Source organism: Aquarana catesbeiana, linkage group LG04 (genome assembly GCF_042186555.1).
Source record: "Aquarana catesbeiana isolate 2022-GZ linkage group LG04, ASM4218655v1, whole genome shotgun sequence".
In the NCBI taxonomy this organism is placed as follows: Eukaryota; Metazoa; Chordata; class Amphibia; order Anura; family Ranidae; genus Aquarana; species Aquarana catesbeiana.
The window spans coordinates 345,668,886-345,684,630 of record NC_133327.1 but is presented as its reverse complement, the minus strand read 5'-3'; the positions used below and the strand labels follow the sequence as shown (position 1 = coordinate 345,684,630).

Genomic DNA, 15,745 nt, shown 5'->3' with positions numbered 1-15,745 from the left:
TATCGTTTAAGCCTCTGCTAGCTTGCCATCTTCTCATAGTGCATACTGGTGCCATCTTACGATGTAAATGTACCTGGCCATTCACATGATATAAAAGAAAATGTGATTCATGAAACCAGGCCACCTTCTTCCCTTGTCCGATGGTCTAGTTATGCTTCTGTGCCCATTGTAGCTGTTTTTGGCTGTGGACATGGGTCAGCATGGGCACCTAGTGCAGTTTGTGGCTACGCAGTCCCATACACAAACTGAGATTTACTGTGTACTCTTTCAGCTTTCTTTCGGAACCAGCATTAATTTTTTCACCAATTTCAGCTCCAGTAGCTCTTCTATTGGATCGGACTCCACAGGCCAGCCTTTACTCCTCATCAGTGAGCCTTGGCTACCCATGACTCTGTCGCTGGTTCGCCGGTTTTCCTTTGTTGACCCACTTTTCGTAGGTCCTGACCACTGCAGACTGGGAACATCCTACAATGGCTGCAGTTTTGGAGTTACTCTGACCCAGTCATCTAGCCATTACAATTTGGCCTTCGTCAAAATTACACAAGTCTTGATGTGTTCCCATTTTGTTAATACATATATATATTGACCCACTTAAGTCTCTTTTTATTGGCTGCCTTTTACTCTGTATTCTACCAATAAACTTTAAACCAAATCTGACAGCAGTGCTGAAGTACAGTCACTTTGTTCGCACCAGACACTTGTTTTAGTCTAGATAAATAAACCCTGTGAAGCCCAGGTTTTACATGGGGCCTTTGACCAAAGTGGAGTCTAAACCCCACTGCCTGTTCAACTTTTAAATGGCAGTACAGACTCTGCCATTTGACAGTTTTTTTTTTTTTCTTAGAGGCAAAGCTTAGCACAGAAGGAGAGAAGCTTAATATACATTTTGACAAAAGTGAAGGCCCCATGTACATGTACAAAGATCCAAGGGGCTCCACAGGGACATGACTAACACTTTCAGTCCCCACAAGGGGTATGTTAGTCAGCAACATGTAAGGCCATGCCAGGTTCACTTGAACATACAGTATTGGCTTTCAGATTGTGCATGATCCAGCTGGTGAATGATCTTTCTGGTAGTCGGTAGTAGGTAGTCACAATTAATTGGGCTTGCTCTGTAGTGTTAAAGATGTTACATGGCCTATTCCAGCCATGTCTTCAGTTCTATTGAGTGTCAAGACTAGACCCCACCAGCTACTGTATATCTACACAGTTAAGTCATCTTAATCTTGTCGTCATAGAGTGTGTTAAGGCAGATTGTGGTTGTCCAAGAACAGACTAGAAAGTTTCAACATTTTGGAGCCACCCTGTTTTGAGAGCCCAGGGAGAAAAGCGCTATGGAATCATTATTACATAACCCCATCCCTTGGAGTCAGGAAGACTGCATGTGTGTTCATTCTTTGATTTGCATAGTTGAAAGTGTGAATTGCTGTCCAAGGGATAGAACAACTGTATATAATTAGTGCAGGGTCATTCCACAACTTTGACACCTTCTATTCTGTTTTTTGGAATATCAACATGTCCCCTGGCATCTTTAAACAGTTAAATGCTATGTTTACCTTTTTTGAGCATGTTACACCCATATTTAGGGTGTAACATTTTATATGCTCCAGCACATGTCCCTGCATCGCCCCACCCATGAAAATGGGAGGGGTTCCTCTCCTTGCACCTGCTGTCAGAATTCAAAAACACAAGTACGGTACAAGTACCGCCTGCCACCACAGCAGATGGCTTTTTACTTCTCAATGAACGTTAATGGTGCTGGTGAGCGCTCTTGTAGTTCATTCACACTTCCTAGAGCTTTCAAACAGAAGGCCTGTACATAGGAACAAGCAGAAAATGTAACAAGTATCTGCAGGTACCTGACATTGCACGCACAATCCACTGTTTATGGGTGCAATGCACTGCAGGCTCCTGCAAAAATAAATAAATAAGTGGGAGCGGAAAGTATTCAGACCCCCTTAAATTTTTCACTCTGTTATATTGCAGCCATTTGCTAAAATCATTTAAGTTCATTTTTTTTTCTCCTTAATGTACACACAGCACCCCATATTGACAGAAAAACACAGAATTGTTGACATTTTTGCAGATTTAATAACAAAGAAAAACTGAAATATCACATGGTCCTAAGTATTCAGACCCTTTGCTCTAAATTTAGTAGAAGCAACCTTTTGCTCTAATACAGTCATGAGTCTTTTTGGGAAAGATGCAGCAAATTTTTCACACCTGGATTTGGGGATCCTCTGCCATTCCTCCTTGCAGATCCTCTCCAGTTCTGTCAGGTTAGATGGTAAACGTTGGTGGACAGCCATTTTTAGGTCTCTCCAGAGATGCTCAATTTGGTTTAAGTCAGGGCTCTGGCTGGGCCATTCAAGGACAGTCACGGAGTTGTGGGGAAGCCACTCCTTCGTTATTTTAGCTGTGTGCTTAGGGTCATTGTCTTGTTGGAAGGTAAACCTTCGTCCCAGTCTGAGGTCCTGAGCACTCTGGAGAAGGTTTTCGTCCAGGATATCCCTGTACTTGGCCGCATTCATCTTTCCCTCGATTGCAACCAGTCGTCCTGTCCCTGCAGCTGAAAAACACCCTCACAGCATGATGCTGCCACCACCATGCTTCACTGTTGGGACTGTATTGGACAGGTGATGAGCAGTGCCTGGTTTTCTTCACACATACTGCTTAGAATTAAGGCCAAAAAGTTCTATCTTGGTCTCATCAGACCAGAGAATCGTATTTCTCATCATCTTGGAGCCTTTTTAGGTGTTTTTTTTTTTTTTTAGCAAACTCCATGCGGGCTTTCGTGTGTGTTGCACTGAGGAGAAGCTTCCGTCGGGCCACTCTGCCGTAAAGCCCCGACTGGTGGAAGGCTGCAGTGATGGTTGACTTTCTACAACTTTCTCCCATCTCCAGACTGCATCTCTGGAGCTAAGCCACAGTGATCTTTGGGTTCTTCTTTACCTCTCTCACCAAGGCTTTTCTCCCCGATAGCTCAGTTTGGCCGGACGGCCAGCTCTAGGAAGGGTTCTGGTTGTCCCATTTAAGGATTATGGAGGCCACTGTGCTCTTAGGAACCTTAAGTGCAGCAGAATTTTTTTTTTTTTGTAACCTTGGCCAGATCTGTGCCTTGCCACAATTCTGTCTCTGAGCTCTTCGGGCATTTCCTTTTTGACCTCATGATTCTCATTTGCTCTGACATGCACTGTGAGCTGTAAGGTCTTATATAGACAGGTGTGGGTTTCCTAATCAAGTCCAATCAGTATAATTAAACACAGCTGGACTCAAATGAAGGTGTAGAACCATCTCAAGGATGATCAGAAGAAATGGACAGCACCTGAGTAAATAATGAGTGTCACAGCAAAGGGTCTGAATACTTAGGACCATGTGATATTTCAGTTTTTCTTTTTTAATAAATCTGCAAAAATGTCAACAATTCTGTGTTTTTCTGTCAATATGGGGTGCTGTGTGTACATTAAGAATGCATTATAAACCTCATGTGTGTTTTTAACAGTAAAATACCTGTTTGCAGTTCCGTAAATGTAATTTTGTCACCAGTGTAAAATGACAACCTGAAAAGAATTGTGTACATACTAACCTCTCCCACCACCCATGCCTTTTGAAGAGTTGCTGAACAAGAAATGCCCTGGAAAGTTTCTTCTAAAACTGACACTCCTGGAAGTGTCAATCTCCTTTGTCTGGCCACTACGCACAGTGGTTCCTCTCGCTTACCTCCACATTGTTACAGGACATAAAAGTGACATGGAGGCCAGCTGGAAGAACCACTGAGCGATGTGGGGGACACAGGAGAACAATAAAATGTAATTCCCTAGCAGACTTTGGGGAGCGATTCCTCATCAACAGTCACATTTGATGGTATGGGCAGCAGGAAAGGCAAGTAGTTACATTCTTTTTTTTTTTTTTTTTTTTCTAAATAACAGGTTTGTTATTACAAATTGGCAACAGGCTCTCTGTAATATACATTTTATTTACCATTACAAAAAATCTTATTTGGATTATTGGTCAACTTTGGTGGGCTGAATTATTAATTGTTTTGTTTTTTTTTTTTTTTGTGTACTTTGTTGGTGTAGTGATAGAATCTCTCAATTACAGTTTTCAGCTCTCCCCCTAACAAAAATTTTTACTTGTTCCCTGGCAGCCAAATTTTTCTCATTTCTTCTGCTTTAACGGAACCTTTAGTGGTTAGTACATATTTTCTTATTCGTTATGGCTATAAAAAAGTTTAAACATGTAAGGTAAATATTACGTAATCATTGGTTGCTAAGGAGCACATCAGGCACCTGTACAGTGTCCTTGAGTTCCCCTCGCCTGTCTCCAAGGCCGCCAAGAGCAGTACAGATCAGCTGGGGGTTGGGGGATAGGTGGTTGTGATGCCTGTGACTCTGTACCCAGAGTTCAGGTTTGATTTCTCCTCCCCTGTGCTTGATGCATTGTGTCAAGGGACTGGGCCGCCCCGGCGCTCAGCAGCTTTCCCTTGGACCACCAGAGATGGTAAGCAGGACCATGGCTTTGGCCACCACCCTCCCTCCACGCACAGGTGGCCTTGGCTGATCCATATGCTGAAAATAGGGAGCAGAGATAGCAGGCCTGCAAATCTTCCAGCTCTGCGGTAAGTGTCTTGTCTGCTCACTGCCTTCCCTGCCACTACCGATTACTCACTGACTGCGCCTCTACCATGTACTGCTCACTGACTGCGCCTCTACCATGTACTGCTCACTGACTGCGCCTCTACCATGTACTGCTCACTGACTGCGCCTCTACCATGTACTGCTCACTGACTGCGCCTCTACCATGTACTGCTCACTGACTGCGCCTCTACCATGTACTGCTCACTGACTGCGCCTCTACCATGTACTGCTCACTGACTGCGCCTCTACCATGTACTGCTCACTGACTGCGCCTCTACCATGTACTGCTCACTGACTGCGCCTCTACCATGTACTGCTCACTGACTGCGCTTCTACCATGTACTGCTCACTGACTGCGCCTCTACCATGTACTGCTGACTGACTGCCCCTCTACCAGGTACTGTTGACTGACCTGCCCTGCCACCAGGTACTGTTGACTGACCTGCCCTGCCACCAGGTACTGTTGACTGACCTGCCCTGCCACCAGGTACTGTTGACTGACCTGCCCTGCCACCAGGTACTGTTGACTGACCTGCCCTGCCACCAGGTACTGTTGACTGACCTGCCCTGCCACCAGGTACTGTTGACTGACCTTCCCTGCTCACCACGTACTTGCTACTATCTTGCCGCCTTAACCTCCACAACATTTCCAGATTTCTCCCCTTCCTGACTAACAACACCACAAAACAACTTTTTCACTCCTTGATTATTTCCCACCTTGACTACTGTAACTCCCTCCTCACTGGCCTACTTTTACCCAAGCTTTCACCCCTTCAGTCTCTTATGAATGCTGCTGCTAGACTAATACACCTTGCTAACCGATCTGTGACTGCTGCTCCTCTCTGCCACCAATCCTTTCACTGGCTTCTCCTACCCCACCATATAAAATTCAAATACTAACTACAGTGGGGATCGAAAGTTTGGGCACTCCAGGTAAAAATGTGTATTAATGTGCATAACGAAGCCAAGGAAGGATGGAAAAATCTCCAAATGGCATCAAATTACAGATTAGACATTCTTATAATATGTCAAAAAAAGTTAGATTTTATTTCCATCATTTACACTTTCAAAATTACAGAAAACAAAAAAATGGCGTCTGCAAAAGTTTGGGCACCCTGCAGAATTTATAGCATGCACTGCCCCCTTTGCAAAGCTGAGACCTGCCAGTGTCATGGATTGTTCTCAATCATCATCTGGGAAGACCAGGTGATGTCAATCTCAAAGGTTTTAAATGGCCAGACTCATCTGACCTTGCCCCAACAATCAGCACCATGGGTTCTTCTAAGCAGTTGTCTAGAAAACTGAAAATAGTTGACGCTCACAAAGCTGGAGAAGGCTATAAGAAGATAGCAAAGCGTTTTCAGATGTCAATATCCTCTGTTCGGAATGTAATTAAAAATGGCAGTCATCAGGAACAGTGGAAGTTAAAGCAAGATCTGGAAGACCAAGAAAAATATCAGACAGAACAGCTCGCAGGATTGTGAGAAAAGCAATTCAAAACCCACGTTTGACTGCACGATCCCTCCAGAAAGATCTGGCAGACACTGGAGTTGTGGTACACTATTCCACTATAAAGAGATACTTGTACAAATATGGTCTTCATGGAAGAGTCATCAGAAGAAAACCTCTTCTACGTCCTCACCACAAAAATCAGCGTTTGAACTTTGCAAATGAACATATAGACAAGCCTGAGGCATTTTGGAAACAAGTTCTGTGGACCGATGAGGTTAAAATAGAAATTTTTGGCCGGAATGAGCAAAGGTACGTTTGGAGAAGAAAGGGCACAGAATTTAATGAAAAGAACCTCTGTCCAACTGTTAAGCATGGGAGTGGATCAATCATGCTTTGGGGTTGTATTGCAGCCAATGGCACAGGGAACATTTCACGAGTAGAAGGAAAAATGGATTCAATAAAATTTCAGCAAATTTTGGATGGTAACTTGATGCCATCTGTGAAAAAGCTGAAGTTAAAGAGAGGATGGCTTCTACAAATGGATAATGATCCCAAACACACCTCCAAAATCCACGGGGGATTACATCAAGAGGCGTAAACTGAAGGTTTTGCCATGGCCTTAACAATCTCCTGACCTCAGCATTATTGAAAATCTATGGATAGACCTTAAAAGAGCAGTGCGTGACAGACAGCCCAGAAATCTCAAAGAACTTTTGTAAGCAAGAATGGGCAAAGATACCTCAAACAAGAATTGAAAGACTCCTGGCTGGCTACAAAAAAGCGTTTACAAGCTGTGATACTTGCCAAAGGGGGCAGTACAAGATATTAACTCTGCAGGGTGCCCAAACTTTTGCAGACGCCATTTTTTTGTTTTCTGTAATTTTGAAAGTGTAAATGATGGAAATAAAATCTAACTTTTTTTGACATATTATAAGAATGTCTAATCTGTAATTTGATGCCATTTGGAGATTTTTCCAACTTTCCTTGGCTTCATTATGCACATTAATACACATTTTTACCTGGGGTGCCCAAACTTTCGATCCCCACTGTATAACATATAAGACCATCCACAACATCGCCCCCTGCTACATCACCAACCTTATCTGCAGATATTACTCAAATCACCCTCTCCGCTCCACCCAAGACCTCCTGCTCTCTAGCTCCCTTGTTACTTCCTCCCATGCTTGAGGGCCTACCCCACCACCACCTAAGAACAGTACCCGGAGTCACCTGCATCAGATCATCCCCCACAGCTATTACCTTTTGTACCACCTCCCCCTCTCTTTTAGATTGTAAGCTCCATGAGCAGGGCTCTCCTATTCCTACGATATTGAACTGTAATGTAATTGTACTGTCCCCCCTCTACATTAAGTGCTGTACAAAATGTTGGCGCTATATAAATCCTGTGTCAATCTCAGTTCTATTGAGTTTTTTACAAGTGAACAATTGTACATTAATGGTATTATCATACCATCAAAACATCTTACAAATACATTATACAAACTATCATAACCAAAACATCAAACAAACAGACAAAAAAAAGGGGGAGGGGAAAAGATGGAAAAGGATTACGACATATAGACATCCCTCACTGAAACCTTATTAGATCATATTTTAGATTCTGTTCTAGTTCCATTTACCCTCTAATTTCCTGATGATTTCCTAAATGCCCTCTAAGGGGCCCATATCTGACAACATTTTATTTGACAGGAGGGTCTCCATCTTCTCAATTAGGTCCATTTCCACTATCCATTCATTCGTTGAAGGAGTTTGTGTTGATCGCCAATGTCGCGGAATAACCAGTCTCGCCGCTATTAACCAATGTCTGAGCAAACCCTTTTAGATATTTTTATATGTGCCTGGTAGATGGGATAGCAGAGTAATTTGAAGGGTGTTGGGGATTAACTCCCCTGTAACTATAGTATACAACTGCATGATTCTGTCCCAGAATTGGCAAATTTGGGGGCATTCTCACCATATACGTATCAACGAGCCCTTGGCAGAGTGACATCGCCAACATTTGTCCGATGCATCTGAATATATTCGTTGCATGGTTATTGGGCATCGGTACCAACGAGAGACAAGCTTATAGCTTGTCTCTTGGGCTTTAATTGCCAATGACAAGCAATGTGTGAAAGTAAATGACTTCTCCCACTCTTCTGCTCCAATTTGAATATTAAGATCAGGTGCCCTTTTATTTGTAAATTCTGGGAGCTCAGGGTCATTTTTTGAGATAAGTATCTTATATATTGCTGATAGAACATGTTTTGGTCTAATACTTTGCAACAAAATGGACTCAAATTTAAGTCTCTATTAAAAGATTGGTTTAAAGGAATAGAAGATAGAAAAGACAGCAATTGCTGATATTTTATCCATTGCATAAATGAAGGCTGATGCCTTGGCATTAGGTTCAGTATAGGTGGAAGTTTGCCCTAACAAAGAATCTGACTCACTCTTCGGTGAGATTCCTTGTTTCATGTAAGAAAATGTGTCCGGTCTACTGCAGGTGGAAATTGTGGATTGCCAAATAAAGGAGTCATTGGTCCTATTTGTGAGGAGAGCCCTAACCGCAAAATCACTTTAGACCAAATGCTCAATAAATGAGACGTAAGAAAAGAGAGAGAAAAGGACGTCTTGATGAATACTATGGGGGGATAGGTCTAACCAAGGGAGTGCCTGGAGGTCAAACTGATTCAGCCCCTGTTCTATTGATACCCATTGTTTGGTATCAGAGTGATGGAACGAGTTCACTAGTCTAGTCAGGACTGCCTCCGCATAATAAAAATAAAGATCCGGTGTACCCGCTCCTCCTTTCGTTTTAGGTAATGTTAGCGTTTTCCAATTTAATCTAGATCTCTTGTTCCCCAAGCAGATTGTAAAGTAGAGAAAAAGGATCTAGGAATAGTAACAGGGATATTTTAAAAACCATACAGAAAATGCGGTATTATGTCCATTTTCAATATGTTAATCCTCCCGAACCATGAATATGGATTTGAGTCATATTTTTTTAGGTCTTGTAAAGTACGCTGCATTAGAGGGATATAATTTGTCGTGTATAACTGGGTCAGATCCGAAGGAATGTTGATTCCTAAGTATTTTAATGCAGAGGAGCAAAATCTAAACGAAAAATTATTTTTCAGCATTGACACTTGGTGTGGTGGGAGTGACACATTAAGAATTTCTGATTTTGAGACATTTACCTTGAAATTACTCCGAGCTCCAAAGCGCTGGAATTCCAATAGGATAGAAGGCATGGAGATATGTGGATTGGTAACATAAAGTAACAGGTCGTCAGCAAACAAAGCAAGTTTTATTTCCTGTTGATCTAACCTTATGCCTGTGATGGTTCTGTCTGATTGCTATCGCTAAGTGTTCCATTACTAGAACATAAAGCAAGGGAGATAAAGGGCATCCCTGGCGGGTACCATTTTGTATAGGGAAACTTGTAGTCAATGATCCATTGATCCTTATTCTAGCCTTTGTTTTAGTGTATAGTGCCAAGATCTTTTTGAGTAGTTTTGGGCCCATCCCTATTTGCCTTAGTGAATGCTCAAGAAAAGGCCAACCGACCCGATCAAAAGACTTCTCTGCATCAACCGAGAGAAGGCATGCTGGTATTTTAGCTGTTTGAGCATGGCCCATAAGTAGGAATGTTTTTATTGTGTTGTCACGTGTTTCTCTTCCTTGAACAAATCCGGCCTGGTCATTATGTACCAGGCTAGGGATAAAGGATTGGAGACGTGACGCAATCAATTTTGCATACATTTTTATGTCTACTCCAATTAAAGATATTGGACGATAACTAGAGCATAATTTTAAGTCCTTATCTGGTTTGGGAATCAGAGTAATATGGGCTTCCAATGTTTGTGTCGGAAATGTGTTTGTAGAAGAGATGGAATTAAACACCTGCAGCATAAATGGAGACAAATGTTCTTTATATGTTTTATAGAATTTTGGAGTAACTCCATCTGGGTCAGGTCTCTTACATGATGGAATGTCTCTAATTGCTCCCACTAATTCTTCCATTGAGAAAGAATAGTCCAATGATTCCCTATGGTCATCTTCTAGTGTTGGAATAGCAGTTTCCTGCACATAGTCTTCAATGCTACAAGTATTTGATCCCACGATTTCCACAAAAGATGGTTGAGCCAGATTGTAAAGAGCTGAAAAGTATTCCCTAAATGTTTGATGGAGACTTTGCGGGTCTGAGGTAGTTTCCCCCGACGACTTCCTTATACTAGCTATAAAAGTCTGAGGAGGACGGGGATGTAATATACGAGCTAATTGTCTCCCACATTTATTTCCATATCTGTAGCTACTTAAGGCACATTTCTGTTGATATGAACTATGAGATTCTTCCATAAGCTGTAATAAGGATGCCCTCGTAGACATTATATTAGCTAATACTTCTGTAGACTGTGAAGCTTTGTGTAAAGTTTCTAATGAATGAATGAAGCTTTGACAGAATATTTTGGATGGCCACCGATCTTTCTTTTTTAAAACGAGAGCCATGTTGGATAAACAACCCTCGTAGAACCACTTTAAGAGCTTCCCATTTAGTGGTAGTGCAGTCTCATCCTGTTCATGATCAGAAACAAAATTGCCAATTGCCTCTACAATGGCCTTGTGGCAGATTGGATCAGACATAAGCCTATCATTCAAACGCCAGGACCAACTTGAGCCTCCAGTCTGGGGGGGGGGGGGTATATTGATAAGAATACGGGTGAATGGTCAGACCAAATGAATGACCCTATTTCCATTGAGGGATTCTACTCCAAAACCTTTGGACCTGATAAAAAAATAATCTAGCCTACTGTAAGATTTATGAGCTGATGAAAAAAATATGAATAATTACATCTTTGGGATATAAAATCCGCCATAAATCAAGTAGCCTGTGGTCAAACAGTTGTTTTTTAAGGGTCCTCAGCCGAGAGTGAGGAATATTGGAATACTGGGCAGAGGTGTCTAACTGAGGCTCTAGGGCTAAGTTGAGATCTCCTCCTACAAGAATAAATAAACAAAGTGGGGGTAAACTAATGCGCAAAACCAGGTATAAAAAAAAATTATAAAGGTAAAAGGAGAAGCAGCCAACATATATAAGTGTTCCCACACAGCAAAAATAAAAACCCAAATCAATAAATCTTCAAAAGTAAATGCTAAATGTGCAACTCCAATAACCAGGCAGTGATAATCAAGGCAATAACGAAGCCTAAAAGTGCAAAAATAAAGCAAAAAATATACACACAATAATAACTTCAAAGTGCAAACAATAAATTGTTAATAGGTATCCTAAAAAAAAATAGTAAAAACTGAAGGTGAATCAATAATTCGCAATAATGTTAAGATGCAATATCAAACAATACATAGAATATCTACAGAGTAACTCATATGTGAAGAAAGTGCAAAAAACAATCAATGTGCAAAAAGAGCGATTAATGTCCTTCATCCAACCGCAGAGATGCAATAACCAACAAAAACAATGTGTAAAAAAATCTTCCAAACAGTTTGTATGTGAAGAAAGTGCAGAGTGCAAAAAACAATCAATGTGCAAAAAAGGAACAATTGATGTCTACTTCATCCAATCCCCATCCGTGGTGCGCCACCTGTTCCCCTAGCCTCTCACCTCTAGCAGCGGCCCCTATGGGCCAAGTAGGACTCAACCAGAGATGATGACTTTCCACGAGACGATCGACCTTCTAGTATTCAGCAAACACCTTTTGATCTCCGGCATTGTGTGTACTTCTCGTTCCCCCTCCTTTCTTCTGGATGTTAGTGATCATGGGGCATAGTCCACAGGACCAGTTCAGTGCAAGAAAAACATAGGAGAAAATGCATGTTGACAAGAGGAGTGTAGAGGTGGGTGGGGAGTCTACTGACATCACGACTCCACCCACCGAACTCCAGACAACAGAACTGCCCACAGAATCTGCAGTTTTTCTGGTCTCGTAACAGACAGAGGGGAGACATTTGACAGGTAAGGATACATGCAGGAGGCATGTATATCCTTATAGATAACCATTATGACAGTAATTTAGAAAGGATGAGAGTGGGTTTACATCCACTTTAAAGGGAAATTTAACCTTTTTGGGTACTAATTTAAATTGTAAGGCCATATTTGTTTTGTTTCTATTTACTGTATTACAGGTACTTTATATAGAACTGTCCATTTTTGCAGCACTTTCAATAAATATATATATATGGTACATTCGCATCAGTCCCTACCCTCAAGGAGCTTATAATCTAAGGTCCCCAACTCCCATTCATACATACAGTACACATACTAGAGCCAATTTAGACAGGAGCCAGTTAACCTACCAGTATGTTGTTGGAATGTGGGAGGAAACCCACGCAGGCACAGGAAGAACATGCAAACTCCAAGCAGGTAATGTGGTTGGGATTCGAACAGACAACCCTACTGCTAATAGGCGGAAGCTCTGACCAGTTAGCCACTGTTTCTAATGAATATTTAGCCTTTTATTACCTTTCATTTTTTGTGTTTCTTACAATTATCTTCCACAGTGCAACATAATTGATCACCTTTGCTGCTTTGATTTGTTGCCTGGTTCTAATCCTTTATGATTTTAATGCTCTCTCTTTGAGGCCCATTACTGACTGATATAATCTAGAACACCTTGCTTTAGTGTGTGCTTTACTAAATGGATACCTTGCTGTTTTAGGTTAAAAATAAATATGAAACTTGTGCTTCCATTCGTCAGTTGCTTGACGAGGGAGACAAACAATCTTTTTATACTGTTTTCCACCCTGCTTGGTTATTATTTTTCCAAGTACCTTTTAGTTTTAACCAGCTCCTAATGAATTTGTTTAAGTTGGCGAGCAGTGCATTTTAAAATTGCAAATTATGTGCCCCCACATCGAAAATAAAAGTGATTTTAAAGGGTGAGAGACAACAGATTTTCAAAATACTAAAAAGCATATGTTGCTGGATGTTCTCTCTCTCTTTTTTTTTTTTTTTTTTTCCAACCAATGTTGGGGTGGGGGTGGGGGGCAGGGAGAGAAGGGCTGTACATGGCATGTTAGAGGATGCTTCTCCGAGATCTCTTGCCTGATATCCTCCATTGGTTCCTATCTTCTTTAAAACCATCTTGTGTCCTAGCTTGGGTAACCCTGCCTCTGCATTAACTGCCTTTTGTCCCATTCTGCCAAGATGACCAAAGATGCAGCACACTGTTGCTAAAGTTTACCAGAACGCCAGGAAGGATGCAGTTCATGAACACACGCCTTCTAAGAAATGGGTGACCAAGCATACAGTATATTTTCACAAAGAGAGTCCGAAAATGAGTTTGAGGATACTGTTATGGAGGCAGTGAGTTCTTATGATACAGATCCAACCAACAAAGTACTGAAAGAGACCACTGAGTTATCAACTGAATGGAGTGCTGACTTTATGGAGCAACAGCCTACTTTAATGGAAGTCCTGTTAGCCATAAACGAATACGATACAATTTTAGATAACTTGAAAGACTCTGTGGGTGGCATCAAGAAGGAAGTGTCATTACTGGGGTAGGACTCTCGGAAAAAGGAGGAAATGCACAACGATTCTTAAAGGTAGAATTGGTAAATTGGAAGATTTATACACTCTTATTAAAGATTTTAAAGCTGTGTCCCAATTTGCTTTTGCCTACTCCTCTAAAAATTAAGATTTAGAGAAAATGCTCCTCTGAAATAATGTTGGTGTAACTTGAGTTACTGGAGTGCTCTGAAGGCACTAACGCTACTGATTTTATTGAAAACTGGGTGCTCCATCTTTTTGGTCATGAACTGTAAATCTGCCTTTACGATTGAAAGGGCCAATAGAACACCCACCAGACTATTGCCTGCTGGCAATCTGCTCAGGACTAGGGATGAGCTTCGAGTTCGAGTCGAACTCATGTTCGACTCCAACATTGGCTGTTCGCAAGTTCGCCGAACAGCGAACAATTTGGGGTGTTCGCTGCAAATTCGAATGCCGCGGAACACCTTTTAAAAGTCTATGGGAGAAATCAAAAGTGCTAATTTTAAAGGCTAATATGCAAGTTATTGTCATAAAAAGTGTTTGGGGACCCGGGTCCTGCCCCAGGGGACATGGATCAATGCAAAAAAAAGTATTAAAAACGGCCGTTTTTTCAGGAGCAGTGATTTTAATAATGCTTAAAGTCAAACAATAAAAGTGTAATATCCCTTTAAATTTCGTACCTGGGGGGTGTCTATAGTATGCCTGTAAAGGGGCGCATGTTTCCTGTGTTTAGAACAGTCTGAAAGCAAAATGACATTTTGAAGGAAAAAACTCATTTAAAACTACCCGCGGCTATTGCATTGCCAACAATACACATAGAAGTTCATTGATAAAAACGGCATGGGAATTCCCCAAAGGGGAACCCCCGAACCAAAATTAAAAAAAAAAAAATGACGTGGGAGTCCCCCTAAATTCCATACCAGGCCCTTCAGGTCTGGTATGGATATTAAGGGGAACCCCGGCCAAAATGTAAAAAAAAAAATGACGTGGGGTTCCCCCTAAATTCCATACCAGACCCTTCAGGTCTGGTATGGATTTTAAGGGGAACCCCGCGCCAAAAAAAAAAAAAAAAACGGCGTGGGGTCCCCCCAAAAATCCATACCAGACCCTTATCCGAGCACGCAACCTGGCAGGCCGCAGGAAAAGAGGGGGGACGAGAGTGCGGCCCCCCCCCTTCTGAACCGTACCAGGCCACATGCCCTCAACATTGGGAGGGTGCTTTGGGGTAGCCCCCCAAAACACCTTGTCCCCATGTTGATGAGGACAAGGGCCTCATCCCCACAACCCTGGCCGGTGGTTGTGGGGGTCTGCGGGCGGGGGGCTTATCGGAATCTGGAAGCCCCCTTTAACAAGGGGACCCCCAGATCCCGGCCCCCCCCTGTGTGAAATGGTAAGGGGGTACAAAAGTACCCCTACCATTTCACTAAAAAACTGTCAAAAATGTTAAAAATGACAAGAGACAGTTTTTGACAATTCCTTTATTTAAATACTTCTTCTTTCTTCTATCTTCCTTCATCTTCTGGTTCTTCTGGCTCTTCTGGTTCTTCCTCCGGCGTTCTCGTCCAGCATCTCCTCCGCGGCGTCTTCTATCTTCTTCTCCTCGGACCACTCCGCACCCATGGCATGGGGGGAGGCTCCCGCTCTTCTCTTCTTCTTCATCTTCTTCTCTTCTTCTTTTCTTCTCTTCTTCATTTTCTTCTCCGGGCCGCTCCTCACACATGCTAGCATGGCGGGAGGCTCCCGCTGTGTGACGGCGCTCCTCGTCTGACAGTTCTTAAATAACGGGGGGCGGGGCCACCCGGTGACCCCGCCCCCCTCTGACGCACGGTGACTTGACATGACTTCCCTGTGACGTCACGGGGAATGCCACAGGGAAGTCCTGTCATGTCCCGTGCGTCAGAGGGGGGCGGGGTCACCGGGTGGCTCCGCCCCCCGTTATTTAAGAACTGTCAGACGAGGAGCGCCGTCACACAGCGGGAGCCTCCCTTCATGCCAGCATGGATGCGGAGCGGCCCGGAGAAGAAAATGAAGAAGAGAAGAAGATGAAGAGAAGAGCGGGAGCCTCCCCCCATGCCATGGGTGCGGAGCGGCCGAGGAGAAGAAGATAGACGCCGCGGAGGAGATGCTGGACGAGAACGCCGGA

General features: G+C 42.7%; 1 protein-coding gene across 1 annotated transcript in view; it reads left to right on the top strand.

Moving 5' to 3' along the window:
- Positions 1-15,745, top strand: part of NDUFAF4 (NADH:ubiquinone oxidoreductase complex assembly factor 4) — a 38,929-nt gene that overhangs the window by 15,867 nt on the left and 7,317 nt on the right. The window lies entirely within an intron of this gene.